Source organism: Chenopodium album, chromosome 9 (genome assembly GCF_948465745.1).
Source record: "Chenopodium album chromosome 9, dcCheAlbu1.1, whole genome shotgun sequence".
Classification (NCBI taxonomy): Eukaryota; Viridiplantae; Streptophyta; class Magnoliopsida; order Caryophyllales; family Amaranthaceae; genus Chenopodium; species Chenopodium album.
The window spans coordinates 49,460,916-49,473,193 of NC_137842.1; the positions used below are offsets into that span (position 1 = coordinate 49,460,916).

A 12,278-nucleotide genomic window follows, 5' to 3' on the forward strand; every position below is an offset into this window, starting at 1 on the left:
ATTTCACTCATAAAATATAATAATGAAGAAGTAGAGTGAATAAACAAACTTTATTTCCAAACTTGAATATTTTCATTGAAGCTCTTATTTTTTTTTTCTTTTGATCAACCTCCAACTAGAACATTTGAACATTTTTTTCTTTTCGAAATTCACTTATTTTTTTCACATTTTTTTCTTCTTCAACTTCTCTTTTTTTTTCATAATATCATGCTTTATTTTTTCAAGAAAATATAACTCTCAAACTCATCAAAAATAAACATGATTAACAACAAAACAACTTCTCAAATCCCACCCAAATTGTGCTAATAATAAGCACACTACAAACTCCCTCACCTCACTCACTAATAGCTCCCCCAAGCCAAGCTTGGGATTAGTAACCAATGGGGCAAAATAGGCTTGTAATGCGGCTAACAAACAACAAAAAGTCAAGGCAACAACATGGGTAGCAAGAAGGGAACAAATGTTTCTACAATATCTGGAGGCTACCTAAAAGAACAAATGCCTTCGTCCTCCACAATGTGCATAATAATGAATCATATAAATATTACTAATAGTTGCAAACCAATACTCAAGTTCATTGACATACTAGGAACTATGGAACTATCACACATTTCCTAACCAAATCAACTAGTCAAGCATTATATTCACAAGTAGTTGGACAAAATTGACGCATGTTAAGGTTTCAAGGCAATCAAACATCAAATCATGATCAACTAATCCACAATGCTTATCATCAAATACCAGGAATCAAGACAATTTTCTCAAATAAGGGGCACAGGGAAGCATAATTTATAATTCATTGGAACGTATTTTTTGATTTTTAATTTTTCAATTTTTTTTGTATTTTTATATATAAAGAAAGCAATAAAACTAACCTAGAAAGCAAGAAAACTAACCTAAGAAAACACACCAAAAATAAAAGAAAAGAGAAAACGAAAAATACCAAACCAAAATCTCCCCCAAGCCAAAATTAGACAATGTCCTCATTGGCTCGGAAACTAGCCCAGCATAGCTAGTCCTCATCATCCTCATCCATCGAGCCGAAACCCGCACCTCCACTGCCACCTGCACCACCTGCACCAGAAGAGCTGCCACCAAAATAATCAGCGTGAAAAGTCCCCCCCGCCGGTCCCCCGAAAGGAATGTCTTGCCCGTACCCGAAGAAAGAAGAATAGTCAGTGTAAATACCACGGGCAGTGGGATCCCTATCGTATCCCTGGGGTGGTGGCTGAAACCAGTCAGGGTGAATAGCGTCGTCGGGAATGTTGCCCCGACGAGCATAATCATCGTACATGGTTCCTCTCTAGATACCCTAACCTCTGGTCTAAGGAGCCTACCATCCTCCTAAGGTCAGTATGTGAATGCTCGATACGTCCTAGGGCCTGACCTATACTCTGAAGATCCCAAACTGAGTAAGAGTCAACATGAAGGACGGAATGGGACATACGAGGTGGAGAGAAAGCCACCTCGGGCTGAGGCTGGGGTGGTGGAACTGGTGGTGGTGGTGCCTGCCCCCTAGCGTTGGCAACTAAAGCATCGTAAGTGTAAGAAAGTTGCCCTGGGGGAAAGGCGGTCAAGTCTGGACTGGGTAGGGGAAAAATGGGCAAAGGTTGCTCGTTCCCAGTCCAAATACACCAAAAGGGTGTTTGCTCGCTATCCGGTCTAACCCACCCTACATCCTCAAAATACCTAGCAGTCATGTAGGTATCTGGTCCACAGTTAGTCAGCTGGTGGGGTCCGTCTACTACAAAACCGGCCTTTTTTACCGCTATTCGAGTGATAAGGCCACCTAAACGGATAGGGGACTTGGAAGTGGTGCTGGCTGTGGCATGCCTACTCAAATGGTGAACTATAAACCTGCCTATGTTCAATTTCCCGAACCCGTACACATAATTTCCTATGACAGCTAGTTCGTTAGTTTGAGCGTTATGAGGCTCGGCCCTACCTAAAAAACACAAACCCGCAAATCTTTGCCAGATTTTTGGGACAGGGTGGTGAATAGGTTTGGTACTAGCATGCTGGGGGTCGGGGGCAGGTAAACCAGTCAAAGCATAATATAAGTCACCCATTTTATAGTCTGCATGCCACTGGTGAGATAATTCAGAATTTAATTCAAAAATTTTACAAAATTCAACAAAAGTTAAACTAATATTTCTATTATTTAACCTGAAAAATAAATTAGGCCCATTCCTACTACTAACAACATGAAAAGTGGACAGGAATTCACAGGTAAGTTCTCGGTATGTAGGATAGTGCATGTCAACAAATTTTCTCATGCCAATATCATTCAAAAATCGTTTAACAAAATCATACAAACCAAATGATTCTAGGGTAGGGCGGTGTAACCACCGAGAAGGAATTACCTCACGACCGACCAAATGCTCTAGCCGTTCCTTTTATTCCCGGCTCACAATCCGGATCGTCGGCCAATACGTGAGTTGCAAGTCCGGGTCGTATTCCTCCCTCGAACTGGAGCTCCTACCAAAAATGGACCTAGCCCTCTTTGAAGCCATGTTGAAGAAATGGGTTGAAAATTTATTGAATTAAAATTGAAAAATTTTTATATGAAAGTGAAGAGGATGAAGAGAGGATCACAAATATATAAAGAGTTTTGAATTTGGATAAGAAATGGAGGAGAAATCTTAGAGAGAAGGTAGAGAAAATTTGAGTTTTAGAGAGAGAAAGTAATGGAGGAAAGAAGAAATGGAGAAAGAAAGAAGAAAGAAAGAAGAAGTAGGGGGGGCAAAACCACTCGCGCCCGGTCGGGCGGTGGGTCGCCCGGTCAGGCGATCTGAATAATTTTCCTTGTTGATATGCGCGCCCGGTCGGGCGGCCTTCGCCCGGTCGGGCGATCTGATTTGCTTATGTTCGCACCCGGTCAGGCGCCACTCGCCCGGTCGGGCGATCTGCCAACCTGAATTTCTTCAAGTTCTCGCGCCCGGTCGGGCGTCATTCGCCCGATCGGGCGATCTTTAGGCCAAAAATTTCACCCTTCTCGCGCCCGATCGGGCGGACAAATTAGTCCGTGAACGTCATGTTTCGCGCCCGATCGGGCGCCACTCGCCCGGTTGGGCGAAATTTCTTACTTTTAGATCCTTGCTCTCGCGCCCGGTCGGGCCCGAGACTAAATCGGCGAAATATTAATTTTCTTCTTTTCTCTAAAATATGGCTAACTCTTTTTCCTCAAACCTGTACAAACACTCATAGAACTCGTTAAATTCCCTCATCTCTCCTCTCATAAGAAAAAGAAAAGAAAAATTGGTCTAAAAAGCATTAAAAATACGGGTTGCCTCCCGCAAAGCGCTGGTTTATCTAGGTCCCGCACGACCTTCTTACCAAGTACCATTTCTAGGACCCTTGGCCTAACGCTTGATCGGGTGGTTTCTCACCCGGTCTAGCGATGTTTAGGCTGCGATGCGGCTTCCTAACATAACCTGTGAGACGCCAAGTCGCCTTATCTGGTGGATCTTCGTTGACTTGGACTGGGAGATCTTCAATGCTACGCACTAAAGCCCCTTATTCGATCGAATGTTGCTTCAAATTGTCATTGCGTTCAACACTTGCAACTCGATCTGGCGGAACACTTACCGTAGGCTCGATTCGCACAACTTGCTCGATCGGTTCCACTTGTTCATCCTCGAAACCAAGACCAACATTGTAGAGTGCTCTTTCTATTGCATCGACTTCCTTCTGCCATTTGTCTATCTCATCTGAAAAGGATGCAACACAAGATACCGCCTCCAAGGGATCTTTTTCAAGAGCTTGGGGCTTGTTAGAATAATTTACAACCACATTAACACTGAAACATTTCTCCTCAGTCATGGAGCTTTTAGGGGCATTATTCAGATTAAAAAAAAACTTTATCATCCCCTACTGATAGTGTTAACTTACCACTTCTTACATCTATGACTGCTCCTGCAGTGTTAAGGAATGGTCTACCCAAAATAATTGGGGTTTGCATATCCTCAGCCATATCAAGAACAACAAAATCTACAGGTATATAAAATTTACCTACTCTAACGGAGACATCCTCTAAAACACCTAAGGGGTATTTGAAAGAACGGTCGGCCATTTGTAGAGTTATATTGGTAGCTTTTAACTTACCCATATTCAACTTGGAACACACAGATAATGGCATGACGCTAACACTAGCACCCAAATCACATAATGCATTATCAATCAAGAGATTGCCAATATGACAAGGGATAGGAAAACTACCCGGATCTTTTAATTTAGGTGGAGACTTATTTTGAAGTACGGCACTACACTCTGCAGTGAAAGCTACTGTCACTACCTCAATAATAGACCTTTTTCTCGTCAAAATTTCTTTCATAAATTTTGCATATGAGGGGATTTGTGTGATCAATTCAGTAAAGGGAACTGTTACCTTCAAATCTTTTACCACCTCCAGGAACTTACCAAACTGCTTATCCAAGTTTGTCTTCAATTGACGATTGGGGAAAGGAAGTTTGATGATTGGCTTTGGAGCATTCTTATTCTTGTCTGGAGTAGCCACCTTCTCTGGAGTTGTACCCTGCAATGTAGAATTAGATATGTTAGTATTATCCTTTAGCCCTGCAGGGCTATCAACTACATTGTTTGGTTTAATGGAATCAAGATTAGCAGTATTTAATAAAACAGGTTCATCAACTCTGGGCAAAGAGGGCCCTTCATAGTTTGAACCACTCCTTAGAGTAATTGCAAATGCTTGATTCGTAGGCCTAGTGGGCTGTGCCGGCAAGGCTCCCTGTTGGCGGGCTTGTAGAGTAGCGGAGAGTTGCGCAATTTGATTATCCACAATTTTATTATGCGCTAGAATTTGATCAATTGTCGCATCTCTGATCTCCATGTGCTTTTGCATATTGACCAACATTGCTCTAATTTCCGCCAGAGAAGGGTCGGAAGATGAGGGGGTTTGTTGTGGTTGATTCTTCTGGCTAGCATTGGGATGATAATATTTCTGCTGCTGTTGCTGTGGCGCCTGTGGTTCTTGTGGTGGTGGATTTTGAACATTAGTGCTCCGGTAGGAAAGGTATGGATGATTCCGATACCCAGGATTGTAGGTGTTGGAGTATGGGTTATTCTGCCTATAAGCTTGGAAGACATTAACTTGCTCCATGGAACTCCTGCAATCTTGCTCCCAATGACCTACAATACCACAATTTTCACATAAAGCCTCATTAGAATTATTATTAATCGCATAAACATTGGCTACATTAGCAGTGCTCAGATTATCTAATTTTTGGCAAATAGAGGTTAGTTGAGCTTGCAAAAAGGATACAAAGTCGACACTATGCTTTCCCTTGTTAGCAAATCCTCTGGGATTCCCATATTGGGATTTGTGTATTGCCATATCTTCAATAACCTGACCTGCATCATCAACATTAAGATTCATAAATCTCCCACTAGCTGCAGAGTCTAAAATTATTCTAGAGGAATTTCCAATGCCGTTATAAAAGGCTTGGATTAACTGCCATTGTGCTAAATTATAGTGATGGCATTCTCTTTGTAAGTCCTTGAACCTCTCCCAAGCCTCATATAAAGACTCATCGGCTTCTTGGGCAAAGTTCTGAATCGCACTCCGTAGTACTGCTGTTCTCTCTGCAGGATAATACTTGTTATAAAAATTCAAAACAAGAGTTTCCCAGTTAGTTATACCAAGTGTAGTTCTATTTAAGCCATTAAACCACAATTTAGCTTTTCCAGTTAGAGAGAAGGGAAAGAGAATCTCCCTGATTTGGTCTTGAGTGACCCCGGCTTGCCTGATAGTGTTGCAATATTGACAATAGTCGGCAATGTGAAGATTCGGGTCTTCACCCTTGGCTCCACTAAATTGCTTCCTCTCTATCATCGTTATAAATTGAGGTTTAATTTCAAATTGAACCCCATCAAGAGCCGGAGTAGGGGTGAGATGTGGAAAATCTGTAAGCTTTGGTTGTGAATAATCACTAAGCTTCTTTGGAGCCGTCATCTCTGATTCTGCGTCTGATGATGTCTCTAAATCGCTAGAATCAGTTGGAGGATCGCGGTGATTATTATTATTATCACCAGAATCCGCCAGGATTTGCTTGTAGAAATTTTTCTGTCTATCGAAGGAACGTTCGATCTCAGGATCGAATGGGATATAACCTGATCTGGAACACCTGGGCATAAACAAAAACTAGAAGCAAATGTGAGATTTGTGTCAAAGAACTAACGCTCTCTGAGACAAAAAAAAAAAGGAAATAATCTAGACTACAAAAACAATCAGAAATAAAAATAAAACCGTTTCCCCGGCAACGGCGCCAAATTTTGACAGGGTAAAGTCGTATCCCCTAATCAAAAGTAAATACCTAAGTCCTCTAACTAAAGTAGATAGGGAAGTAGGGTCGATCTCCACAGGGAAACAAGTCTTTTTACTCCTAATTAATTATTATAATCTAAATTATCTAAGTAACCAATATTTATGTTTGAGTATGAAACTAAACTACAAAGAATAGGAATGGGGAGAAAACAATATATAAAAGGATCTAGGGCATAAGTTCACCAATAAATAATACTCCAGGATAAAACATAGTAATCAACCATTGACATTGCATAAATAACACGATTAACAGGCTCTCGCAATTTATTAATCAACATAGATCTAACAGGCTCTCGCAATTTACTAGATCTAAGTCCTTATTGAAAATAGCATTTAATATCAAATTAACATCTGCTCGATTCATCAATTTAATATTGCTATACTTTTACAAGCCGCAATTGTAAAACGTTAAAACAATTCAATAAGAAATTATCATGCAATACCAACAATCAATAATAGTCAATCATCAATGCATCAATTAACCAGATTGTAAAGGGCTTTCGCTACGTATTACAATCACACAATTAATTTATCGGTATTAAATCTCATCTCTCGAATCTCGACTTAACCATTTATAAATTAACCTGCCTATTGAAACTAGACCTAAACATCAATTCTCATCTATCGAATCTTGAATCAATATTGTCAAACTCATGCATAAAAGATAGGCCTAATCTAGTCATAGAGCATTAAATCAATCAATAGGAAATTAATCTAGCATTGATAATCAACAACAATAATTTACCCCTTCATATTATTTATTAGATCCCCATAAACCCTAGAAATTAAACTACTCACAAATCATCATGACTAAACTAATTAAATAAATAAATAAAAGCATAATCAAGGGAGTAAATAAAATAACTGAAATTAAAGGGGAAGAAATTGTTACCAAAAAGTAATCTGGAATTAATGGAAGAATTAAGGACAAAAGTTTAGAGAAAGAATTCTAAGAGAATAATTAAGAGGGTAAAGAAAAAGTCAAGAGTAGAAGAAAAGATGATAAAAACGTATTATGGAGGAGTATTTATACTCCGTACAAAAATCCTAAACTAAAACAAATTAAAACTACGTTAATTGTCTACTAAGAAAACACGCGCCCGATCGGGCGAGGCACCGCCCGATCGGGCGCGCCTTTTTTTGTCTCTAATACTAATCTCGCGCCCGGCCGGGCGCGTCACCGGGCGCCAGACTAAGCTTCTCCCGCCCGGCCGGGCGCGCCTCCGGGCGCCAGCCTTTTTGGCCGGGCGGCTTATTTGGGCCACTATTTGGACTTTGATTGGGCTCCAATTCTTCGGGCCAATCTGGGTTTCCTCTTTGGGTCTTGAATACTCGGTCCAAATGCCCCGGTATCACTTATACCGAGCCCTTAATCACCGGTTCGATGGCTCTAACCGGCCTTGGGCTATAGACTCTGGTCGTGCTTCTCCAATGTTCGTGATTGCTCCAAAATATCTCGGGAAAATACTCCAAAAGCATAAATCCCTGCAAAAGTCAACCAAATCTACGAAAACACTAGAAAACACCAATTAGTAATAAAAGTGGCTCTAAAGAGCCAAAAACACTACTAATTATGACCAAAGGACGGGGGTAAAATACAATATAAAATAGACACATCATAACCCTAACATGATACTAACAATCATAAATATTAGGAAGAACATAAAAGGCATCATAACAATCATATTTAATATTAAAGTTACCCTAGACATGATACTAGGAATATCATAATAACAACCTAAACATGATTTCTACATCATAACATCAATAAAACCTTTAAAGCACTTACTTTGATGCCTCGTACCTCTTTCTAATAACAAAATACACGCGTTAGTAACTTCAAGGAAAATAATAAACAAAAAATTAAATTAAATAATAATTGAAATAGAGATTTGGGACCAAACCCTCAGAAATTAAACCTTTCACGTCTAGGGCGAAGACAACTTCGAATATGGCTAGGTGTTTCTAAATCTAATGAATGCGGAATTTTTATATTTGTGAGAAATCTAGTTTAGAAAAGAGAGAGAGAGAGAGAGAGAGTAATGAAGAAAATCTTGATGAGAGTTGGTGAGAATTGGTAGATTGTAGATGATTGTAGATGATTCTAGGTGAATGAAAACGGAGTTTTTACGATGCTATTTATAAAGAAATCAGCCAAAAAGATAAAATATCAAAAACAGAGTTCTGACGCGTAAAACAGGAATTGGCGCCAAACGCTGACCTTGGCGCTAGACGCCAAGGCTAGCGCCAGGCGCCAAGCGTAGCGTCAGGCGCTGCAGCTGGCGTTGGGCGCTGACTAGGAATTTCACGCGTTTTCTTAAAATCAGATAGAAATTGCCGTACAAGAGGATAAAATCGTATTTTTCCTCAAAAATGCTCTTTGATTTTAATTAAAACTCTGAAAAGTCAACAAAAGTCAATTTATCAATGCTAATTGAATTAGGAATGAAAAGAATTTTCTAGAAGAATCTAGAAGACTAAAACCATTCCTAATTGCATTAGGAATGATAAATCCGTATTAGGCCCTCCTCTAGATCATTGGGCCGCATATAAGGCTCAAACAGGGCCCAGTTCAGTAATTTGGTCATAACTTCCTCAATATTCATTAGAATTGGGCTTATAATATATCGTTGGAAAGGTCTTTTCAAGCCCCATCCAACTACACTACTATTGGATCCATATCATGGACCAACAAAACGGGATTGGCTGTTTTCTTAAAATAGGTTTTCAAAAACAGAGAGAAAAGAAAAGAAATTAAAACTTTCCGCAACACTAAACTTTCCACACTTTCACTTGATTCGATTATGATTCGACGTGAAAGGTACTCATCACTGGGTTTGGTTTTGGGGAGATACAAATGGATGTCTACAGTATCTCAAATCCCGAATTGACTTCGAAATCATCTCAAATTTGGTTTAATAAGGCCAAATTCGACCATGAAAACTCTTTCCATAATCGGATTCGACCTTAAAAACCATTAACTTGTTACACAGCCTACGCATCGAACCAAGCAAGAGAAAGGAGAAAAGGAAAGAGAAGGGAAAAAATCCTTGACTTTCCAACACTAAAGAAAGAGAAGGAGAATACGGGAGAAAGATGAGAAGCGTGAGAAGAAAGAGAAAGAGAGTAGAAGAAGAGAGGAAAAGCGTGAGAATACATAGAAATAAAATAGAGGAGAGAGAAAGGAAAGAAGAGAGAGAAATAAAGAGTGAGAAAGAGCGGCTCTTCACTGAAATTAGGGTTAGGGTGCACATCCTGTAAACCTTTTTTTATTAACAATAATAACACTTTTGCGATCGCAAATTGCGACTGTTTTAAAAACAGTCGCAATTAATTTAATTTTGAATTATTTTATACTTATTTCATTTAAAAAAATGTTTAAACACCTTTACGACCGTTTTATAGCCTAAAAATGGTCGCAAATCTGCGACCGCTTTAAAAACAGTCGCAAAATTGTGACTGTGTAATAATCAGTCGCAGATTTTATATTTTGCGACCGTTTTTGGGACGGTCGTAAAAAAACGGTCGCAATTAGATCGATTTTTAGTAGTGCGATTGGGCATACCAACTTACTAATTTTGGTCTTTAATATGAGCGTAGAAGGGCAATTAATGCATAAGCTCTAGAAGACTTCATCGTCGAATTCACTCATTGCCCTGATGATGATGGATCCAAACCATGGCAATTGTATGTAGATGGCTCCTCCTCCAAGGCAGGGAACGGGGTCGAAATTTTGATGATGTCACCAAGCAGCGAAAAGTTTGAGTACGCGGTTAAGTTTGACTTCAACGCCTCAAACAATGAGGCAAAATATGAAGCCCTCATCTTGGGGCTAGAGTTTTGCCAGGTGGCCGAAGCCATGGCAGTTCATGCCTTTTCTCATTACCAATTGATCGTCAGCCAGGTTCAAGGGGAATTTGAAGCTAAGGAAGATAGCATGCGCATGTATCTCAACAAGGTCAAAGAAACTTCTTCATCCTTGTTCGAATTTCAAATCAAGCATCTTTAAAGGGCAGATAACCAACAGGATGACGCCCTTACACGGATGGCATGTTCCGCCCATGGGCTCGACCCTCGCTTTATAATATGGGAAGTTCTCAAGCAGCCAAGCATCAATGCACCAATAGTTAACTACTTGGACCGGTTCAATACTTGGATGGATCCAATAGTGCAGTCACTACGAGACAACAAACTTCCAAAAGATCCTAAGGAGGCCGAAACGATCAAGAAACAAGAAGAATGGTATGTTTGATACGACAAAACCTATACAAGAAGTCGTACACTCATCCCCTACTTAAGTGCGTCACCCAAGAAGATGGAGATTATGTGCTGCGAGAGATTCATCAAGGAGCTTGCAGGAGTCATCAGGGGGCTCGATTCATAGAAAGCAAAGCACTAAGGGCAGGGTTTTACTGGCCTACCCTAAGGAAAGATGAAACCAAGTTAGTGCAAAAGTGCGACAAGTGTCATAAGTTTGCCAATGTGCAAAGGCTCCCCTCGAGCCCGTTGCAAGCAATCATCGCCACCCTACCATATAATAAGTAGTGCATGGATTTGCTCATACCATTCCCAGCAGCTTCGGGGCAAAGAAGATTCCTCATGGTCGCTATAGACTACTTCACTAAGTAGATCAAGGTCGAACCCCTAGCATCAATCACTGATAAGCGATGTATCAGACAGTGGGATGCAATTCTATAGTCAACCGACTGTTGAGTATTGCGAGAGGTTTAGAATACACACAAACTTTAGTGATGTATCTCATCCTCAAGCGAATGGCTTCTTGGGGTCGTGGGTTGATGACCTACCAGGTGTTCTGTGTTCAGCTCGAAAAACTCCGAAAGATGCAACGAGCCATACCCCGTTCACCCTTATTTATGGCAGCGAGGTTGTGCTACCAGTCGAAGTAGGGATTCCATCACCTAGGGTCACATTCTACGATTATGAAGTAAATGAAGCGAGCAAAAGCGTGGATTTAAATCTATTGCCTAAAACAAGGGGCAACGCCCTACTCAGATCAATCACACAAAAGCAGAAAATGACCTTTAACTTCAACAGGAGGGTCAAGGAGAAGCAAATAGGAGTAGGAGATTAGGTGCTACGCAATATAAAGGCCACAAGTCGCAAGCCCGAGCAAGGAAAGTTATCGCCCAACTGGGAAGGACCCTACAAGGTTACAGAGCAAGTTGCAAAAGGGACCTTTCGCTTAGATTATCCCAAAAGCAAAGCCTTAGAAAGGCCATGGAACGCGGAGAACCTTAGAAGGTTTTAGGTTTAATCCATATTTTTCATTATTCAATTTAGTTTATTTCTAACTCTTACATGATGTAATGGGGGTATGGGCTTTGTATAGAAACTATGTGAACATTTCATCATTGTAAGACGTTTTCTACGAAAATAAGTGCATTCGTTGCCATGGTAGTAATCAATTTCCATTAATAGCAAATTTCACATTTTCCATTTCATCATTCTAAATAACTAAGCTACAAGTACTCAATGTGTCGGCATGCGTCAAAGTTTTCCATGATCGCATATCCAAAGGGCTCATAAGCCCTAAGGGGCGTCAAACACATGATCTCCTATCCTAAGGGGCGTCACACACATATCATCGCCCACTCCAAGGGGCTCATTAGCCCTCAGGGTGCCAAATAAATCATCGCCCATCCTAGGGGCTCATTATCCCCAAGGGGCACCAAATGTATCATTGCCGTCCTAGGGGCTCATTAGCCCTAGGGAGAACCAAACATATATCGCCCACCGAAGGGGCTCGGCTGCCCTAAAGGGCGTCAAACATAACAATAAATACAAGTCTACATAAGTCAGCCATAATAATTTGTTTACTCATTGATGTTGCTTCAAATACAAGTCTACATGAAGATAAAGAGATAAAACAACACAAGGAAAAGTAATAAAATAAGGAAGCTAGTCATGGTGTGAA

At 40.4% G+C, this 12,278-nt stretch overlaps 1 non-coding gene across 1 annotated transcript; it reads left to right on the forward strand.

Annotated features, from left to right (window-relative positions):
* The first annotated feature begins 5,483 nt into the window (after positions 1-5,483).
* LOC145561183 (small nucleolar RNA R71) lies at positions 5,484-5,590 on the forward strand. The gene has a single exon (XR_014093746.1). It is a non-coding gene; the product is annotated as a small nucleolar RNA R71 (small nucleolar RNA).
* The last annotated feature ends 6,688 nt before the right edge of the window (positions 5,591-12,278 follow it).